General features: G+C 42.0%; 1 long non-coding RNA gene and 1 pseudogene across 1 annotated transcript in view; both read right to left on the reverse strand.

Moving 5' to 3' along the window:
* Positions 1 to 5,075: 5,075 nt before the first annotated feature.
* Positions 5,076 to 21,642, reverse strand: part of LOC105708042 (uncharacterized) — a 37,958-nt gene continuing 21,391 nt past the window's right edge. The window contains exon 6 of the long non-coding RNA XR_001105231.2: positions 5,076 to 5,376. This is a non-coding gene — a long non-coding RNA (uncharacterized LOC105708042). The remainder of the gene's footprint in view (positions 5,377 to 21,642) is intronic.
* LOC105708041 (ATP synthase F(0) complex subunit C1, mitochondrial-like) lies at positions 5,723 to 8,980 on the reverse strand (annotated as a pseudogene).

The following is a 21,642-nucleotide window of genomic DNA, read 5'->3' on the forward strand; positions in this document are numbered from 1 at the left end:
AATAATAACTTGTGAGATAGGAGGTGGTCCATGATGAGACAGATAAATTGTTTCTACCAGAGGGAAGACACAAGACTAGGCTAAGCTTGAAAAATCTGAAAAGACAGGTCACTCCCACTTTTAGGAGTATGTGTCATTAAAAGTATAATTGTTATTAAAGACTGTCATTAAAATATAATTTTTGAAGGGTTAGAAACATGACTTTCCAAAAAAAAAAAAAAAAAAAGAAAAAGAAAGGAAGAGCACATGGTGGCTCACTGCTGTCATCTCAGCACTTTGGGAGGCCAAGTTTGGTGGATCCCTTGACTCCAGGAGTTGAAGACAAGCCTGGGCTACATAGCAAAACTCCATCTCTGCTTTAAGAAGCAAAACCAAACAAAATATGACTTTTCTACATATATAAGACAAAACAAACAAGTATCAACAATTTTAATCAACTCTTCAATTAATAAGACATTAAAACCAGTTCAAATGAGAACTTAAGGATCTAGGTATATGTGGGCAATGTAATTGTATCAGTCCCTTCTCATACTGCTAATAAAGACATACCTGAGACTGGGTAATTTATAAAGGAAAGAGGTTTAATTGACTCAGTTCAGCATGGCTGGGGAGGCCTCACAATTATGGCAGACTGTGAAGGAAGAGCAAAAGCACATCTTACATGGCAGCAGGCAAGAGAGAATGTTCAGAGTACTGCCCTTTTGAAAAACATTGGATCTCATGAGACTTACTACCATGAGAACAGTATGAGAAAAACCCACCCCCACGATTCAATTACTTCCCGCCAGGTCCCTCCCATGACTTGTGGGGATTATGGGAGCTACAATTCAGGATGAGATTTGAGTGGCGACACAGACAAACCATATCAGTATTTAAACAAAACTCACAGAGTTCACGCTGCCTGCATTGACTTCCACAGTATTTCAATAAAGTGAGCAGTGGATTCATTCAGTTTGGGCTTTTGGGGATCAATTACAGCAACAGTGGTGGGACTATCAGAATAAGCTGAGTGCCAGATCTCACTAAGCTGCCTCTTACCCAGAGCTTTGAGAAGACGCATCCTGCATAGATGAGGAAGAGGCAAATGTTTTTAGGAAACATGAAGACATTTGTTATGACAAACAAGTAGACTGGAGGATGGGGAGGATGGGTGGAGCACTGTGGAGAAGTGTGTGAGTTGTGTTAAGAAGCATGTAGATTCTCAGTTCTGGACTTGGATGCAAGCAAAAGATACTCCCAGAGGGGTTTAAGCCAGAGAGACACATGGTCAACTCTGCATATGAGCAGTACCATGTTGAGGAACAGATCAGAGCTGGAAGATTAGAATCAGAGGCTCAAGGGGAGACATGAGAACAATTCATAGCAGGATGATGAAGGATTATATGTTTCAGAGAAATAGTGAAGTAGCAGCATTCAGAGTCAGTAACCAATTCATGTGGGGAGTGAAAGAGCAGAAGTGTTGAGAATCTTGCTCAGTTCTAGTGTGGGTGTCTGAACAAGGTGGTGCCATTAAAAAAAAAATGGGACCTGGTTTAGGGAAATGGGTTAAAGATTATGAATTTAGTTCTAAATATAGTGAGCATAATTGGGCTGAGAAATTTCAGTGAACAGGATGGGACCCAGAAGATCCACTGGGTCTTTGTTTTCATGGTGAAACTACCTTAGAATAAGTTGTTCTTAAAAGTATTTGTAGAAGCAACACATCTGAGGATCTCATCACAACAATTCTGGCATAATTGAAGCTTCCACCATCCTTCTACTGAAATATTTGTGAAGAATTGAGTACCTACTGTGTGTCAGGCCTGTGCTGGGATGCAGAGGTGACCAGACAAGTTCTTTGTCCTCTAAAAGCTCATAGTATCTGAGCCTGAGAAAGTTAACAAGAGTAGATAATAATGGGGGTTGGGGTGGGGGGTGCAAGTCATAGAAAAGAAGAACCCACCCATCTCCTGGGTAACAGGCAACCACCTTCTCCAGGGATACAAGGTCAACAGGCCACACAGGTTATATGCTTCATCTGATAAAAGAAGTCACTCACAGGAGGAAGAGGAGAAAGTAACTAAAAATAACGTGGTTTCTGATTTGGGTACGTTGCAACATTCTTTGGGTTGTTTTAAGGAACAAGTGACTGTGTTCTTTCAGGAAGAACTTGGAAATCAGCAAGCATAGATTATTTGAGTAGTGAAATGTTTGAAGCCTAATCCCTAAATCCAGGCTTCTAGAAATTCTTCAGACACTGCTCCTCCCTAAGCGGAAAACAGAACCTAATTTTTCTTCTCCCCTCTCTCTTCTTCCCCTGCCCCAATTCTCTCTCTCATATATTCTCTCTCTCTCTCTCTAGAAAGTAGTTGCGAAGAAAATTTTATTTCATCCCTTTACTCTCCAGTCAATGGCACTGTGTCACCAAAGTTGCAGGTTTAACATCAAAACCCTTTATCTTTTTTTCCATGTTGCACTGAAAAGTCTACATATCTTTTTCAAAAACCCTTATTATAAGGGGATAAGACTCCCCAATTACACACTTTTCAATCTTTCAAAAGTTGTCCCATCCATGAAGCTTCTTCCTGAGTGGACATGATCCCCCTTCCTTGAAGCTCCCATAGTGCTTGATATGCATCTTTCTCTCTTTCTGCTTTTATATCGATGACCTACATGGACAGTAACCTTCACTGTTGCTTTCCTAGTGCCTGGCATAGTTACAGGAACATACTTCCGCAGATGTAGGAATTTGCCCGCTATATCCTCAGTTCCTATTGCAGTGCCTAGTAACTAGCATGCTGTTAATAGCAAACAAATACACGAACATAAACTCTACTTTTCCCCCATGATCAACAGGTAGGAAGGATTAGATGAGTCATTACTCTATGGTTCTCCTTATTTGCCCAGACCCTTGCACTCAGCTTAGTTTACTATTTTGCACATAGTTAGTGCCGGGTATACATTCCAAAAATTATTTTGGTGAGAAATTCGCAGCTTCTTTGCAACTTTTACATAAATCTAAAACGATTCCAAAATACAAATTGAGTGAAATGATTAATTTGATCTTCCTTGGGAATTGATCTTCTGCCAATGAACCACTAGAACTCTTGGCAAGTTCTTTTTTACAGCTCTTTCCATTGAGAACTCCACCTTTCACTTAACAATTAAATACATTTATTTGAAAAACATTTGTATAGCATTTACTATGTATCAAGGACCATTCTAGGTCCTTTCATTGACTCCTCATAATAATCCTATGGCAGTAATAATCTATTTCTACAAATGAAAAAAGTGAGACATAGAGAAGTTAGGTAATAGTCATCAGGAGACATAAAACAGCACCAAGTCTGTTCATCATAGGTTGTAATTCCTTTTCTGGGACTTCTTTTTTCATAAGCTGAGGAATGGCTTCATTTCCATTTGGTCTGAACAAGATCATGTGTGGGGTTCTGTCACTGGAGAAATACTGAACAAAGGCAACATTGTATAGTTGAGCGAGAGACTCCCAGGTTTGTTTTCCCTGGACATGTCAAGGAAGAAAGAATGATCTTTCTTTCCATTCTTCTGTACCTGAAACCAGCTTCATGTTCATCTTCACCTACTGAGCCCAAGTCAAAGTCTAGCCAAGCTGAGAGGTCAAGTCACTACTTCACTCTTTTCTTTTTGAGACGGAGTCTCGCTCTATCACCCATGCTGGAGTGCAGTGGCATGATCTCGGCTCACTGCAACCTCCAGTTCCCGGGTTCAAGTGACTCTCCTGCCTCAGCTTCCCTAGCAGCTGGAATTACAAGCGCCTACCACCATATTCAGCTAATTTTTGTATTTTTAGTAGAGATGGGGTTTCACCATGTTGTTCAGGCTGATCTTGAACTCCTGACCTCAGGTGATCCGCCCGCCTGCCTTGGCCTCCCAAAGTGTTGGTGAGCCACCACACCCAGCCGTCACTACTTCATTGATCGAGAGATGATACCACATATACTGTATGTTTTTCTAATTTTCTGGGTCAGCTTGTCCATTCTCAAATGTTTTTACTACCTCCTCTATGCTGGCCACTCTACCCAAACTATGTCTCCAGGCTTCTCTTCTGAGATCCAGGCCTGCATATCCCTCTGCCTTGTTATACCACCAAGTGAGGGACCACCATCCCCTGGCCACTTAAGCCATCCCTGTGGTCAGTCACCCATGCTACCTTTATATTATCCCCTACTCCTTTACAGACTCTCTTTCCTGCCACATCAACTCATTTGCAAGGTTCAGATGCTTCTCTTTCCAACCTGCAGCCTACGATCTTCTTTCTCTCCTTCCTGAAGTAAATTCTACACCTTGTTCCATCTGGTGGGTTTCTGTTTTTATATAGCTCATTCCAAATATCTCCTCCTCTTGGGAACCTAGGATGCAGATAAGTTGCTTTTGCTGTTGCTTGGCGTTGACTGTCAAGTTCACCAACTCCCAATGACACAAGCTTACTTACAAGTCTGGTCTAAAATGAATCTGTTAGCTAGACATGGTGGTGTGTACCTGTAGTCTCAGATACTCAGGAGGGTGAGGCGAGAGGATCACTTGAGCCCAGGAGGTCAAGGCTGCAATGAGCCAAAATTGTGTCACTGTACTCCCTCCTGGGCAACAAAGCAAGACCTTGTCTCTAAAAATAAAAATTAGGCCAGGCACAGTGGCTCACGCTGGTAATCCCAGCACTTTGGGAGGCCGAGGAGGGTGGATCACCTGAGGTCAGGAGTTTGAGATTGGCCTGGCCAACACAGTGAAACCCCATCTCTACTAAAAATACAAAAAAATTAGCTGGGTGCAGTGGTGGGTGCCAGTAATCCCAGCTACTTGGGAGACTGAGGCAGGAAAATCGCTTGAACCCAGGAGGCGAAGATTGCAGTGATCTGAGATCATGCCACTGCACTCTAACCTGGGCAACAGAGAGAGACTCTGTCTCAAAAATAAATAAATTAATTAATTAAATTAAAATTAAATTGTAAAATAAAATGAATCTTTTCTCAAGAGCTATTTTAATTGACAACTAAACTGCACATAAATATATAATTAGATGAGTTTTCACAAACATAAACACTCATGAAGTAAATATCTCAATCAAGAATTAGAATACTGTCATCAACCAGAACGTTTACTCATGCCTCTTCCAGTCAATCCCCAACTCACCCCATAAGTAACCACTGTTCTAATATCTCTCACCAAAACCTCAACTTGTATGACCTCAATTTTATATAAATGGAATCGTGCAATATTCTTTTCTGCATTTTGGTCTGGCTTCTTTCACTCAACATTTTTGTAGTTTGACCCATGCTGTTTTCTATCTCAGTAGTTTCTTCTTTTTCATTGCTGTGTAGTATTCCATGGTATGAATATACAGTAGTTGGTTTGTCCATGCTCCTGTTGATAGGCATTTGGGTTGTTTCCAGTTTCATGCTACTATGAATAAAGCTGCTGAAAATACTCTTTCATATGTCTTTTATGAGCATATGTTTTCACTTGTCTTAGGTAAACATCCCCTGAAATTGTCTGACCTTGCTACTACCAAGTTACTGAACTCATTTTCTATCTCAAACGTTTTCATTGTTTCTCCACAGCTTAGAATTGTTGTCCTTTTTTTTTTTTTTTTTGAGATGGAGTTTCATTCTTGTTGCCCAAGGTGGAGTGCAATGGTGCAATCTTCGCTCACTGCAACCTTCACCTCCCAGGTTCAATTTTCTTGCCTTAGCCTCCCGAGTAGCTAGGATTACAGGCATGTGCCATGAGAACCAGCTAATTTTTTATATTTTTAGTAGAAGCGGGGTTTCACCATGTTGGCCAGGCTGGTCTTGAGCTCCTGACCTCAGGTGATCTGCCCATCTCAGCCTCCCAAAATACTGGGATTACAAGTGTGAGCCACCAGCCCGGCCCAGTCCAAGTTTTTAAGGACCACCCTCCCAATAAAACCATGAGGGAGCCCTAATGAACTCCAACACTCAGGAGCCAAGAGACTTGCCCAGGGTTGCTGCCCAAGGGACAAAACAGGACTTGAAAATAGTTTCTGAGCCCAAGCCTACCTCTTTCCCTTCTGGGAAGAATAATGCTGCCAAAAGATGGGTGTTTGGGGAGCAGCATCAGCCCAATTCTACCTTTGCCAGCTCCTTCAGGTTTGCCCACTTTTTCGCTTTTCCTCCCACCAGTGTTCCAGGGCTGTTGGGCCAGCCTAACAGTCCAGGTTCTACAAAGGGCAAGAACTCCAAGCCCAGCATCTATTTATCTGCTTTGTCTTCTTCTAACTACCCATGCAGGTAGATACTGACTGGTTTGCTATGGATATTCCCGCATTCTTTGATAATCCAGCCCTGGAGAAGTGGGATATTTGAGCCATTGAACTATAATTGACATGGTGCCAGAATCAATCCAAAGGAAACCTTTGTGTATCTATTTTATACCAGATTCAGGGACACAAAGATGACCAAGTTCCGGTCATGAGCTTCAGGGCACTCACGGCTCAGTGAAGGCAGATAGATGAGGAAATATTGCAAACAAGACAGGCCTTGGCACTAGCTGTTAATGGTGAAGGGAGACTCCTTTCTGGAGGAGTTAAGACTGGAAGTTTTCTTGGAGGTGACAGCATGGGTGATAATCCTTGAAAATTGATTTATTAAATTTCTCCACTTCGAGATAGAGTAGTGTGAGCAAAACCCTAGAGGTAGACAAGTTCAAAAAAGATGATGAAGGCAGCGACCAGGAGAGTATGGCTGGAGTTGAAGGCTCATTCAAGTCAATAATGGGAGGCAGAGGGGTGAGGCTGGCCACTGATTTGGACCAGGTCACAGAGAGTCCCAAATGCTGGCCTCCATAGAGCTTGACTTTTCCTGATGGGGATCATTAGGCAGATTCATGCTTTAGAAAGATGCTAGAGTGTTGAGAAAATGGAGTGTAGAGAGAAAAAAGGAGTGAAGTGCCCCCAAAAGGAAGGTTCAGGTGAGAGATGACACAGACTTAGATGGCAGACCCAATGGTGAAAAGTCACAAAGGCACTTTCCCCAGCAGAGAGAAAGTGATGTGTGTGGGTTTTTTTTTTTTTTTTTTAAGAGAAATATTGTGTTTAATGGTAAAGCTTAGCACACCCCAGAACCGGGAATGGTATGGAGTCGCCACAGCAGGGTCAGGCAGGTGACCCCACAGAGCCTCAAATGGCGAAGAGGATGAGGAAGGCGACCATCAAACAGAAGAGCCCCATGGCCTCAGACAAGGCAAAGCCCAGAATGGTGTAGGAGAAGAGCTGCTGCTTGAGAGGTGGGTTCCTGGCATAGCCAATGATCAAGCTGCCAAACACCGTTCCAATGCCAGCCCCTAAACCAGCCACACCAACTGTGGCTGCCCCAGCACCAATAAACTCGGCTGCTGTGTCAATGTCCTGGGAGACAGTACTGGTCTGGAACTCCTATCGGGCCACCTGGAGTGGGGAGCTGCTGTAGGAACGCTGTTTACCTGAATTCTCTGGGCTATTCAAGAAGGAGGCAGACACAGGCCTGATTAGACCCCTGGTACAAGAGCGGATCAGAGCCGGAGAAATGAGTAATGCCCCAGTGGTCTGCATTTTTTCAGTCTCCCAGCTTTAGCCCAAGTCTCAGCCGAAAGTGATGTTCTTAAGGACAGTGTTAGCAAAGCAGGAAAGAAAAGGACTCCAAGTCTGGGCACTATTGGGAGGCAGCCCCAAGGACAGAAGTCCTCACCATAGAAAGTGGTAGCATGGGACCAGCTTGAGATAAGTGGTGATGGAGATGTGGTCAGGGCCTGCTCCAGGGAAACCTGTACAAGCATGGGAGGTAAGCACACTTCTTCACTGGCCCCAAAGCAGTGGGCCTGGCAAAGCCAGTTAGAATGGTGTGTGTGTGTATGTGTGTGTGTGCGCGACAGAGTCTCACCCAGGCTAGAGTGCAATGGTATGATCTTGGCTCACTACAGCCTCCACCTCCTGGGTTCAAGTGATTCTCCTGCCTCAGCCTCCCAAGTAGCTGGGATTACTGGCAAGAGCCACCACACCCAGCTAATTTTTATATTTTTAGTAGAGACAGGGTTTCACCATGATGGCCAGGCTGGTCTTGAACTCCCTTCCTCAAGTGATCTGATTGTCTTGGCCTCCCAAAGCGCTGGTATTACAGGCATGAGCCACCATGCCCAGCCTCTGTTTTTATGTTTGTTTGGTTTTTAAGCCTGTTTTGGGCAAACAGTAACTGAGACTCCTAGGAGCCAAAATAAAGGGAGTCTCTCTTGAGGTTCAGTCAACGACTGAAACAAAAATTAAAATTAGGAGGAAATACTCTTCCCCTCCTCACAACCCCTCTTTTGGCAGAGAGGGAGACAGCCAGAGAACAAGGAAACCCAAGTTTCAAGGTCACCACTTAACTATGAGATCTTGAAAAAGTCGCTTTCCACTTTCTCTGTGATCCTCAGTTTCCTTATCTTTGTAATGCCTGCCTAACCAACCTCACAGGCTTATTAGGAGGATCAAAGTGAATGCAGTTTCAGAGTATAGAGTACTATTCAAATATAACATACTCTCTTTCTCATTATTGTATTGCCATTATTATATGCTGCCTGCCAGGAGAGGAGAGTGAATGACCTGACCTGACCATCTTTTCTTTTTTTTGAGAGGGAGTCTTGCTCTGTTGCCCAGACTGGAGTACAGTGGCGCGATCTCAGCTCATTGCAACCTCCGCCTCCCGAGTTCAAGCGATTCTCCTGCCTCAGTCTCCCAAGTAGCTGGGACTATAGGTACCCGCCACCACGCCCTGCTAATTTTTGTATTTTTATTAGAGACGGGGTTTCACCCGGTTGGCCAAGATGGTCTTAAACTCCTGACTTTGTGATCCACCCACCTCAGTCTCCCAAAGTGCTGGAATTACAGGCGTGAGCCACCGTGCTTGGCTGACCTGACCATCTCTTTAATTACGCCAGCACAACCAGAAAAGGTAAAACTACCTTTTCTTGATCCTGTTTTGCCCAAGAAAATTTAAAGGCACTTCTCTGCCCATAGCACTTTCACAAATATGGTGAATAATCCTAAAACCCACAAGACTTCCTGTAACAAGTGTGGCAAGCACCAATTCACAAAGTGACGCAGAATAAGATGGGCAAAGATTCTCTGTATGCCCAGGGAAAGAGGTGCTGTAGTAGGAAGCCAAGTGGCTATCATGGGCAGACAGAGCCCATTTCCAGGAAAAAAGGCTAAAAGTAGAACGAAGACTGTGCTGAGGCTTGAGTGCCTTGAACTTAGCTGCAAATCTAAGAGAGTGCTGGCTGTGAAGAGATGCAAGCATTTTGAACTGGGAGGGGGTACAAAGAAAAAGGGCTAAGTGATCCAGTTCTAAGTGGCATCTTCTGTTTTATGATAAAGACAAAAAAACTTTGAGTTTATGTTCACTTCAAAACAACAAAAAAAGGAAATATAAATGCCTAGTGTCTATTGACCCGGAAGCATGACATGTTTTATTGCATTTTTCTCAGTAGCAATTGTCCATGAAAAAGAACCATGTCCCCTGGCTTGAGGGTTTTAAGCAAGTCTTATTTTTTTGCTCTTAAAGAACTTCTAAGGATTTCTGCAAACACCAAATCACCCTTGACTTCTTTTATTTCCTATTAATTATCCACAAAAAAAAATTCTGACGAGTATAATAATAGCCTATAACATTATGGAGAACATGGAGCATTCATTCAGACAGACATTACTAGAGGATTCAGATAGAGCATGGAACATGAAGCCAAAGGAACCTCACAGGCTCCCCATCTCATCCTTTGATAGGGGCTTATGCCTCAAGGGGCATTCTGATGGAAAAGGGCTTTCTGCATCAAGGGGGCACACTTCTCACAAAGAAAGAAAACCAGACCATGAGCTGGGGGTGGAAAGTTGTTGGCCGTGTCTGTAACATGAATCTGCTGAACACATGCACCCTCCGCTGTTACCTCCGCTAAAAAGACTCTATGGTCCATTCTCATGGGAAGTAAACAAGGTTCCTAAATTCCAGGAGTTTGCAGAGTCCCTCCAAGTTACTGAAGGCAAACCACTGACCATATAGCACTGCTCAGAAGGGCCTTAGTTGTGGGAATTTCCTGTATGATTTTATTTTCAATCAACAAGAATGTGACTTTATTACTTCAACATCAATTCAATAAGATTATTCTGCCTCTTTGTGTCAGATACATTGCCATTAGCCCTGTGGAAATGGGATCTATACAACCCTGCCTGCAGCACAGTGCTTATGACCCACTGTCTTAGAATAACAGAGTTGAAGAGCAAGATGTGGTGACTGTTGAGAGATTTCACACTTTGGAACGCTGCACATCTAACATGTTTTTTTTTTTTTTCCCACTTGTTTGTTTTTTGACTCATGGTTACTTTTTCCAATCCAGAATGAATTAGAAATTGAGAAAGAATCAGGTTAACACAACGCATGCAGACAGAGAAGCTGGTCAATGAGAACTCCCAACAGCATGTGGAGCTGAGACGTTCTGTCCTGCTGCCTACGGTGGTCAGATTAACCTAAACCCATCAGAAAGCTGACCATCCTTAGCCAGCTCAACAAAGGCTTCAGCTTGCAACACAGGAAAACGCAGAGCAAAAAATACTATGACAAAAAGAGGAGAGATTCAAGGAAAAAAAATGTAAAGAGAGCAATGAGCAAACAGGCTTGCAAATCCATGTGAAGGACACACAAGGGAATCCTTTCCACGGTTGAATTGGTGACTAGACCAATTTTACCCTCCCTTAGAAAAACTGGCATTGATTAGTGAGTATGACTGTATAGGCTATTCGGAGCTTTAGTTTTCATTCCAAGAAACTGGCAGCATCTCTCACCATGGATCTCCCCAAATTGATGGATGGTAGCAATTATGCGGAGCTATTTATGTAATGTGTTGTAATAGCAGCACACGTTGGCTGTCACTTTGACCCAGACACCCCTTTGCCTAACTATAAAGAAACCCCATCACAGAGCTGCCTTCAACAAGGGGCCAAGAAAAAAAGAAAAAAATCTCTTCATCCCACCCCCTAACTCTCAAGGAAATAGAAATTTTAAAAGCCTTCGAGAAAATAATGCCCCTTTGGTAGGAAGACTTAAATTAATTGGCCTTTGTGGTTTATCAGTTCATCTGGGCATGTATATTTCTGCTCATTCCTATAGGAAACAAAGGTTATTAAAGACTAGACAAGCTTCTTTCACTCAATGGATGTTTAACGACTTTTCACATTAAACCCACATCATTGGTCTTGTCTGCAGGAAGATGCAAAGGTGAAATAGAACCTTGGTGTTTAGGAAGCAAAGTGCCTAGTGCCCTTAGATGAGAACAGCAATAATAATCACAGCTTTCATGTACTGTGTACCAGGCATTGTACCAGGTGCTTCAACACATGATCCCTTATAACACTCGGATAGGATCATCTCCCCTCCTGGGCTCTTGACTCTTCTCACTGATCTGTTTTTGTTTGTTTTTGTTTTTGAGACAGGGTCTCATTCTGTCTCCCAGGCTGGAGTGCAGTGCACCATCTCTGCTCACTGCAAACTCAGCCTCCTGGGCTCAGGTGATCCTTCTATTTCAGCTTCTTGAGTAGCTGGGACACAGGCATGCACCATCATGCCTGGGTAATTTTTCATGTTTTTGGTAAAGACAGGTTTTCACCATGTTGTCCAGGCTGGTCTCAAACTTCTGGACTCAAGAGATCCACCCACTTCAACCTCCCAAAGTGCTGGAATTACAGGCATGAACTATACACCCAGCCTCTCACTGATCTCTTTACTCTTCCCTGAACACTGGATGTGCTCCTGCCTCAGGATCTGGCAGTTTTCTCCGAGGATCATTCTTTCTCCAGATATCCAGGTCTCACTCCCTCACTGCATGCAGGTTTCTGCTCCAAAATCACTGTATCTGGCAAGCCTTCTCTGATCACTGAAGGCAAACTAGCAATGTCTTCACCTTACCCCATGTATTTGTCTTCAGTGACCTTGTCACTCCTGATAAATTAAATATCCATTTGAAATTGATCTGGAATCAGGTAGTGGTGATGGTTGTACAACTCTATAATATACTAAAAATCTCTGAATTATATACTTTCAAAGGGTGGAATTTATAGTATGTGAAGTTTATCTCAACATAGCTGTTTAATAAAATAGAATAAAAGTTGTTACCATCTTTCCCTCCAGGAAACAAATAGGGTTTTTTTTGTTTTTGTTTTTTTTTTTTAAACAAGTTCTCACTCTGTCATACAGGCTAGAGTACAGTAGTGCTATCTTAGCTCATTGCAACTTCCACTTCCCAGGCTCAAGCAATCCTTCCCCTTCAACCTCCCAAGTAGTTGAAGCTACTGGTGCATATTACCACACTCAGCTAACTTTTTGTAGAAATGGGGTTTTGCCATGTTGCCCAGGCTAGTCTCGAACTCCTGGACTCAAGTGATCTGCCCATCTTGGCCTCCAAAAGTGGTGGAATTACAGGCATGAGTCACCGGGCCCAGCCTATCTTAGCTATTTTATCGAGGCCTAGAGAATCTTGAGCACAAAGCAGGTACTCAATAAATATTTGCTGAATGAATGAACATGTGAGAAGAAGCCTTGAAAACTAAAACAACATTGATTAGCCACAAGGATGTTAGTGTTTATGTTCCACAGATAATGAAGGGTTTCTTCTAGAAGTCAGAGCTAGATTACTTCTGGCACAGTTTGTCTGCTTCTCAAAGAATTAGTTGGGCTTCTAGACTTTCTCCTTTTTTTTTTTTTTTTTCATTCTCTCACTTTTTTTTTTTTTTTAGTCAACTGCAATGTCATCAAGCTGAGAAGTAAAAAGAACACTTCATCACATCAACAGAGTAAGGATCACATCAAGGATTAAAAAAAAACCTTATGATCATTTCAATAGATGCTAAAAATTTCAATAAAATCCAACATTGCTTTATGATAAAAGCTCTCAACAAACAGAGTATAAAAGGAATACCTCAACACAATAAAGACCAGATAGGACAAGCCTATAGCTAATATCACACTGAATGGGAAAAAAGCGAAAGCATCTCCACTAAGATCTGGACCATGGCAAGGATTCCTACTTTCACCACTTTCATTTAACATAGTACTAGACGTCCTCACCAGAGTAATTTGGCAAGAGAAATAAATAAAGGGCATCCAAATTGGAAAGGAGGAAGTCAGATTATTCTTGTTTGCAGATGACACAATCTTATATTTGGAAAAACCTTTAGACTCCACCAAAAACTCTTAGAACTGATAAATGAATTTAGTGAAGTTACAGGACACAAAAATCAACATACAAAAATCAGTAGTGTTCCCATACACTAACAGCAATCAATTTGAAAAAGAAAGCAATGCCATTTACAATAGCTGCCTCCCTTCACACACACACACACACAAAACCCTAGGAATAAACTTAACCAAAAAAGTAAAAGATCTCTCATTGATTAGAGAAATTGAAGAGGACAGGAAAAAATGTAAAGATATCCTATATTCATGAATGGAAAGAATTCATATTGGTAAAATGTCTATACCACCCAAAACAATCTACCTATTTAATGTAATCTCTATTAAAATACTAGTGACATTCTTTGTAGAAATAGAACAAATAATTCTAAAATTTATTTATTTATTTTTAATCTTTTTTTTATTGTACTTTAGGTTCTGGGGTACCTGTGCAGATCATGCAGGACTGTTGCACAGGTACACACATGGCAATGTGGTTTGCTGCCTCCATCCCCTTATCACCTACATCTGGCATTTCTCCCCATGTTATCCCTCCCCAACCTCCCCAGCCCCTGTTCTCCCTCCCCTGCCACCCTCAACAGACCCCAGTGTGTGATGCTCCCCTCCCAGTGTCCACGTGTTCTCATTGTTCAATATCTACCTATGCGTGAGAGCATGCGGTGTTTGATTTTCTGTTCTTATATCAGTTTGCTGAGAATAATGGTTTCCAGATTCATCCATGTCCCTACAAAGGACATAAACTCATCATTTTTTATGGCTGCATAGTATTCCATGGTGTATATGTGCCACATTTTCCTTGTCCAGTCTATCATCGATGGGTGTTTGGGTTCGTTCCAGGTCTTTGCTATTGTAAACAGTGCTGCAATGAACATTCGTGTGCATGTATCTTTATAATAGAACAATTTATAATCCTTTGGGTATATACCCAGTAATGGGATTGCTGGGTCAAAGGGAATTTCTAAAATTTATGTTGAACTAGGAAAGACCTCAAATAGCTAAGGCAATCCTGAGCAAAGACAACAAACCTGGAGGCATCATACTATCTGATTTCAAATTGTAGTATAAAGCTATAAAAACCAAAACCGTAACATACTGGCATAAAAACAGACACATAGATCAATGAAACAGGCTAGAGAAACAATAAACAAATTCACACACAGTCAACTAATTTTTGACAAAGGCACCAAGAACATACATTGGGGAAATGACAATGTCCTCAATAAATGGCTCTGGGAAAACTGGATACTCATATGCAGAAGAATAAAACTAGATTTCTATCTTCCACTGTATGCAAAAATCAACTCAAAATTGATTAGACATAAATTCAAGACTCGAAAATATGAAACTATTAGAAGAAAACATTGGAGAAATGCTATAGGACCTTTGTCTGGGTGAATTTTTTTTGGTATAAGGCCTCAAAAGCACAGACGACAAAAACAAAAATAGACAAATGGAACTGTATCTGCTAAAAAGCTCCTGCCTGGCAAAGAAAACAATTAACACATTCACTGCTGGATGTATCTCCAAAAGAAAGAGAATCAGTATATCAAAGAGATATCTGTACTCCCCCCCATCATGTTTACTGCAGCACTATTCACAATAAGCAAGATACAAGATCAACCCAAGTATCTATCAACAGATGAATAAATAAAGAAAATACAGTGGCTGGGCGCGGTGGCTCACACCCGTAATTCCAACACTTTGGGAGGCCAAGGCAGGTGGATCACGAGGTCAGGAGTTTGAGACCGGACTGGCCAACATAGTGAAACCCCACCTCTACTAAAAATACAAAAATTAGCCAGTCATGGTGACACGCACCTGTAGTCCCAGCTACTCAGGAGGCTGAGAGAGGAGAACTACTTGAACCCAGGAGGTGGAGGTTATGGTGAGCTGAGATTTTGCCATTGCACTCCAGCCTGGGCAACAGAGTGAGACTGTCTCAAAAAAAAAAAAAAAAAAAAAAACAAAGAAAGATAAAGAAAAAGAAAACATGGTACATATAAACAATGGTTATTCAGCCTTAAAAAAATTAGTCTGTCATTTGCAGCAACATGGATAGAACTTGAGGTAGTTAAGTGAAATAAACCAGGCACAGAAAAACAAATATTGCGTGTTCTCACTCATGTGTGAGCTAAAAAACAGAGTGTATCTAATGGAGGTAGAGAGTAGAACAGTAATTACCAGAGACTGGAAAGGGAAGCAGGGATGGGGAGGGGGAAGAGAAGTTGGTTAATAGGTACAGAAATACGGTTAGATTAAAAGAATAAGTTCTAGCATTTCATAGTAGAGTAAGGAAATTATAGTTAGCAGTTATTTATTATATATTTCAAAATAACTAGAAGAGAAGAATTGTAATATTCTGAACACAAAGAAAAGATAAATGTTGACTAGGTGCTGTGGCTTACAGCTATAATCCCAGCACTTGGGAGGCAGAAGCTGGAGGATCACTTGATCCCAGGAGTTCAAGATCAGCCTGGGCAAAATAAACAGACCCTGTCTCAACAAATAGTTTTAAAAAATTAGCCAGATGTGGTGTCATATACCTGTGGTCTCGGCTACTTGGGAGGTTGAGGTGAGAGAATTGCCTGAGTCCAGGAGGTAGAGGCTGCAGTGATCATGCCACTGCACTCCAGCCTGGGAGACAGAGTGAGACCCTCTCTCAAACAAAGGAAAAACAAAAAGATAAATGTTTGAGGTGATGGATATTCTAATTACCTTTATTTGATTATTATACATTGTATACATGTAACAAAATATCACATGTGCTCCAGAAATATGTACAACTATGATGTGTCAATAAAAAATTAAAAAGGAACACTTAATTGACAGACATTTCTTGATTCATACACTGGCACTGCCAATTACAGCGTATGACCTCAAGTGAAATCATTTATTTGTTTGAAACTCAGTTCCTGGATTTACAAAATGGAGATAAAACATCTCACTGGGTCCTTATGAGGATAGAATAATAGAACGTAGGTGGAATAGTCTAGCATTTCTAGATGTGTAACAGACAGCCAAGAAATGTCCAGATATCTGTCAAAACATCAGTGACAGATCTTGAGGGGACTCAAACTTGAACTGCAGGTTCAATAGCCTCAAAAAAATAAAACTCAATTCTCAAGAATTGTAAGCCTAGATTTCAAAGCAATTAGAAAATGCAATGACTGCCCTTCCACAGGTTGTCTGGTTACATCCCACTTCACCTCCCTGTCTTCCATCTTCATGCATGCTGATTTTTCTACTCTTATTGTTGACTTCCCCTTCCACGCCAGAGGTATCACTTAGCACAACAGAGTAGGGACACAGAGTGCTGGCTTTCCAGCCAGACAAGCCTAAATATGAGCCTGAGATGTGCCTCATTGTGACCTTAAACAAGAAACTTAGTCACTCAAATTCTCAGTTTCCTTATCTAGTCAACAAGAATCATGTATCACGTGCAATTCTCTCTTGTGCATTCTCTCTCTCTCTCTCTCTCTCTCTCTCTCTGTTTCTGTTTCTGTAGTTAAGCCAAAGTGAATGAAGTAACAGATAGGCAAATACAGTACATATTACTAAGAATATAAGTACCTCTGTCCCCAACCCTACTCACTGGATGTCAGCTTTGAGAACTATTCAGAAATGCATTATTTCATCCACTCAGTTGATCATTCAATATTTAATGAGCAACTACTCTGTACCAAATATCAGGCTTTGAGGAAACAGGTTTACAAGACAGATGCAATCATTTGTTCTTTCTCCTATGGAGCACAGAGTCTGCAGGTTCTCAGGTGACAGAACTCGCTGTACTGCCCTCAGACCACATTCCAAGAGGAGCACTAAGACCAGCTCTGTAAGAGCAAATAGCCCACTAGTTCTTCCTCTTTTCCTTCCCCATAGTCCCAGAACTCCAGGAACTGGAATTTCTGGAAAGAGAGGTCTTTTGTCTCTCCCCTTGGTCACACAAATAAACTAAGGTAAACCATCTCTCTAGCTCCCAAGAGATCTGGATTCCTTGAAAAGATGAAGTCTGATTCCCAGCTTCAAAGGCCAATGATACAAGAAGCTGAGCTGCCATCAGACAGGACCCCAGTCAGAGGGAGCGTCAGAGGATCACCAAATTGATCAGACTCCCCATCCATACTGGGAAACAGTTCTTGGCTATTATTGGGATGAAAAAGGACCTCCATGGATATATTATCTTCATGAACTTTCTTTTTAGCACTGAGGTTTTCTTTTTAAAAGGAAAGTTTTTCTTTTTTCCATAGATCAATAGCCTCTTTAAAAACAAAAGTATTAATCCTCACGGACAGTAAGATAATATTAAGTTTTGGAATGTGACAGGCAGGGTTTGACTCCCTGGCTCTCCTTGTAAAAAATAAATAAATAAATAAATAAATAAAAGCCTGTGCGAACATCAGGGAACTTTATTTTATTGCTGGCCTTAATTACAATTTGGTGAGAGGAACACATCCTTCTTTCCAGGAGACACTGCCTACCCAGAGCTTGGAAAAGAAACAGAGTCCCCCTCTGGTCTTTGTCATCAACTTTTTGCCTCTGTAGCATTTTCAATTTTTTTTTTCTTTTTAGACAGGATGAGCTCTGTCATCCAGGCTGGAGTGCAGTGGCATGATCACCGTCACTGCAGCCTTGACCTCCCAGTCTCAAGCAATTCTCCCACCTCAGCCCACCAAGCAGCTGGAACTGTAGGCATGTGTCACCACACCTAGCTACATTTTTAATTTTTTGAAGAGACAGTATCTCCCTGTGTTGCTCAGGCTGGTCTCAAACTCCTGGGCTCAGGTGATCCTCCCATCTCGGCCTCCAAAAGTGCTGAAATTACAGGCAGGAGCTACCTTGCCTGGCCCAGTTTTAGCCTTGAAGGATGACTCTCCAGGTTGTCACAATTCCCCCTTGCTAGGTATCACTGTGTATCTATAAATTTAGATGTTTAGATCTGCTTTTACAGTTTGTACTCACACTGTCTGGATATAACATTTGCCACATAGATCAATCTCTCTTAAAAGTATCAGATGCTTTCATATATAATAACAAATTATTGTATAATACATCACCAATTGCATTACCTCATTTGATTCTTGTAGCAATTTTGTGAGATAGGTATAATCGTTATTACAGAGGAAGAAACCAAGAATAAGTAATTTTATAGAGAGTCAGATGAAGACCCAAATCTAGGTCCTCAGATTTCAAGTTCAGTATTTTTCATCAACTCCACAGCTTATAAAATTTTTCTAAAACTCTTGGAAATATACACATAATGTATTATACATATATATGTAAAGACATATGCTATATGTGTTTAATACATACACACACACACACACACATACACACATACTCACATTTTGCCATAATCTGGAAGACTTAAAGCAGTTTTGTTGTTTGTTTTTTGTTGTTGTTGTTTTTGTTTTGAGATAGAGTTTTGCTCTTGTTGCCCAGGCTGGAGTGCAATGGCACAATCTCAGCTCACCGCAACCTCTGCCTCCTGGGTTCAAACAATTCTCCTACCTCAGCCTCCTGAGTGGCTGGGATTACGAGCATGCATCACCATGCCTGGCTAATTTTGTACTTTCAGTAGAGACAGGGTTTCTCCATGTTGGTCAGGCTGGTCTCAAACTCCCGACCTCAAGTGATCCACCTGCCTTGTCCTCCCAACGTGCCCGGCTTCAAAGCAGTTTTAATGTATTGAGCTTTCTTTACAATGCTCAGTTTTTATCTAACAATGCAGAAGAAATTCTGTTTTCTACATTTATAGGCAAATCACTGCAAGGCCCAGAGAGCTGCCTGGGGAGTTAAATGATTTGAGGCCTCAACAAGAGCCAGAACCACTCTTGGTAGCACATGCATATTCTTTCTTCATGATTTTAGACATTACGTAGCTTCTGGAAAGTTGTATGAAGTCACTTCACTTTTTTTTCTTTTTTTTTTTTTTTTGAGATGGAGTCTTGCTCTGAAGCCCAGGCTGGAGTGCAGTGGTGCGATCTCATCTCACTGCAACCTCCACCTCCCGGGTCCCAGTTCAAGCAATTCTCCAGCCTCAGCCTCCAGAGTAGCTGGGATTATAGGCACGTACCACCACACTCAGCTAATTTTTGTATTTTTAGTAGAGACGGGGTTTCACCATGTTGGCCAGGCTTGTCTTGAACTCCTGACCTTGTGATCCACCCACCTCGGCCTCCCAAAGTGCTGGGATTCCAGGCGTGAGCCACCAGGCCCAGTCATCAGTCACATATTTATCAAGTCACTCAATAAGTAGTTATAACAGTGATCATCCTTTGGGGGAAAATATAGAATTGGTTTTTTTCTCCCCTTCTCGCCTCATACATCGTGGTTCGTGATTTTCCCTCTGTTTACCCAGAGGCACATATTCCTTATTAAACCAAAAAACCCAAGAAATTGAACTTTATTGAAAGGAAAAAATGGTTTTCTACATTCCATACTTCCCCATTACCTATCCAAACTCAAGTCTAGTGGACTTGGGATTGAGAGTTTCCTACAAGCTATCAGGTAAAGGAGGAGACACAGAAGATGCTCACAACACAAAAACAAAGGAAGCTGGGGAGAGAAGGAGGTCAAATGTCACCCCCAACTCCCTATAAGAAACCATAGATGGGAGAAAGAGTAAAGTGTAATACCAAAACTCTTAATATAGCTGTGAACTCCAAATATTGGCACAGCAGACAAGTTTTAAAAATGGCTGACATTGGTGCCTTGGCCAAGAGATTTGCTCCCAGACACATTTTGGAAAAAAGGAGATCCTGAGTCGGGAAGGGAGAAACAGCTCTGATAGAGAGTTTGGATCTAGAATAAGCCAAGTACTATCTAATTGACTGTGAGTTAATCCAGATGAAAGTGTTTTAAACCAGAGAGTTTCCTTTAACTGGCAAACTTATCCTCCCCACCCATCCCCCAGGGAATGGGAGTGGAGGTTCCAGTGCAAGATAAAGTCATTTATCGATAGAGTAAACACAGAATTTATTATTTAAACTGGGACACTTCTGAGGGTGAAAAGAAGCACTATTAATAATTTCTCCAGAATAGCAGGTATAAATCAGAACTGTCCCAAGCAAACTAGTTAGCACGGTCTCCCCAGCAACAGAAAACAAAAATGCCTCCTTTTATTTTGTGTCTTAGTTGTAATGTGTAAATATCTACCCCCACTCCTTTACTGTCTCTCCTGGACAAAGCACATGGGACGAGGGTTGCTTCTCTAGGGAAAATTAGCCCTCTACCCTGCTCTGTGGAATGTAAGGCCAGTTGCAAATCCAAACTGTAGGGATGGCTGGAGGTAAGCCACGTCCTCAGGCTCTCAGATGGTAAAGGGCAGTGGGAATGCAGGAAGATGGAGACCCCTGTCCAATGGGATAATAAGGATGTCGGGAAAGGTGCTGAGGAAAAAAGGTACCTCAGAGATGGGGGTAATTTGAAATTGTAGAAATACAAAGAATATAAGAATGGAGGTGAAAATATTTCAGATGAAAGAAGAGTGTAGGCAGAAATGTGAAAGCGGGGTCCATAGATATGAACAGGGCACTGCAAGGCATTTATTTTGGCAGCACAGGTGTGTGCAGCAGACACTGGTAATGACCATTCTCACTGCCACTTCCTTCTTTCTTCTCTTTCTTTCCTTTTCTTCCTTCCTTTCCTTCCTTCCCTTCCTCCCTTTCCTTCCCTTCCTCCCTTTCTTCCTTCTCTCTCTCTCCTTCCTTCCCTTCCTTCCTTCTTTCCTTCCTTCTTTCTCTCTTTCTTTCAATGCAGTCTCACTCTGTCATCCAGGCTGGAGTGCAATGGCATGATCTTGGCTCACTGCAACCTCCGCCTACTGGGTTCAAGCAATTCTCCCTCTTTAGCCTCCTGAGTATATGGGATTACAGGCACCCACCATCATGCCCAGCTAATTTTTTTTTTTTCATTTTTATAGAGATGAGCTTTCACCATGTTGGCCAGGCTGGTCTCAAACTCCTGACCTCAGGTGATCCACCTGCCTTGGCCTCCCAAAGTGCCGGGATTACAGGCATGAGCCACCATGCCTGGCCTTCTTCCTTTCACAGAAAACTCAACTTTGCTCTGAGTGACAATGGTCCCAGCTAAAAATACATGGATCTTCCTGGCTTTTACAACTGGAGGTTCACAGGTGGCACAGTACTCTGACCAATGAGATTTGGTGGAAGTTCTTGTCCAGGACATTCTTTCCCAAAGCCCTGCTATGAGAAAGCCCTTTGCCCATCACTCCACCTTTCTTTTAGTCCAGGCAGAAGCCATGCCTGGAACTGCAGGAGCCCTCTCAAATTCTATGAAGAAAGTTACAGTCTGTGAATGGCAGAGCAGGAAAATAAAAGGAACCAGGGTTGCTGGTGGTATACACAAGACACCATACTGGCCCTAAACTGTCTACCTTGAACGTCTTGTTGCATAAGAC

Source organism: Aotus nancymaae, unplaced genomic scaffold (assembly GCF_030222135.1).
Source record: "Aotus nancymaae isolate 86718 unplaced genomic scaffold, 86718_ANA_hifiasm-v0.15.2.pri h1tg000003l, whole genome shotgun sequence".
Lineage (NCBI taxonomy): Eukaryota > Metazoa > Chordata > Mammalia > Primates > Aotidae > Aotus > Aotus nancymaae.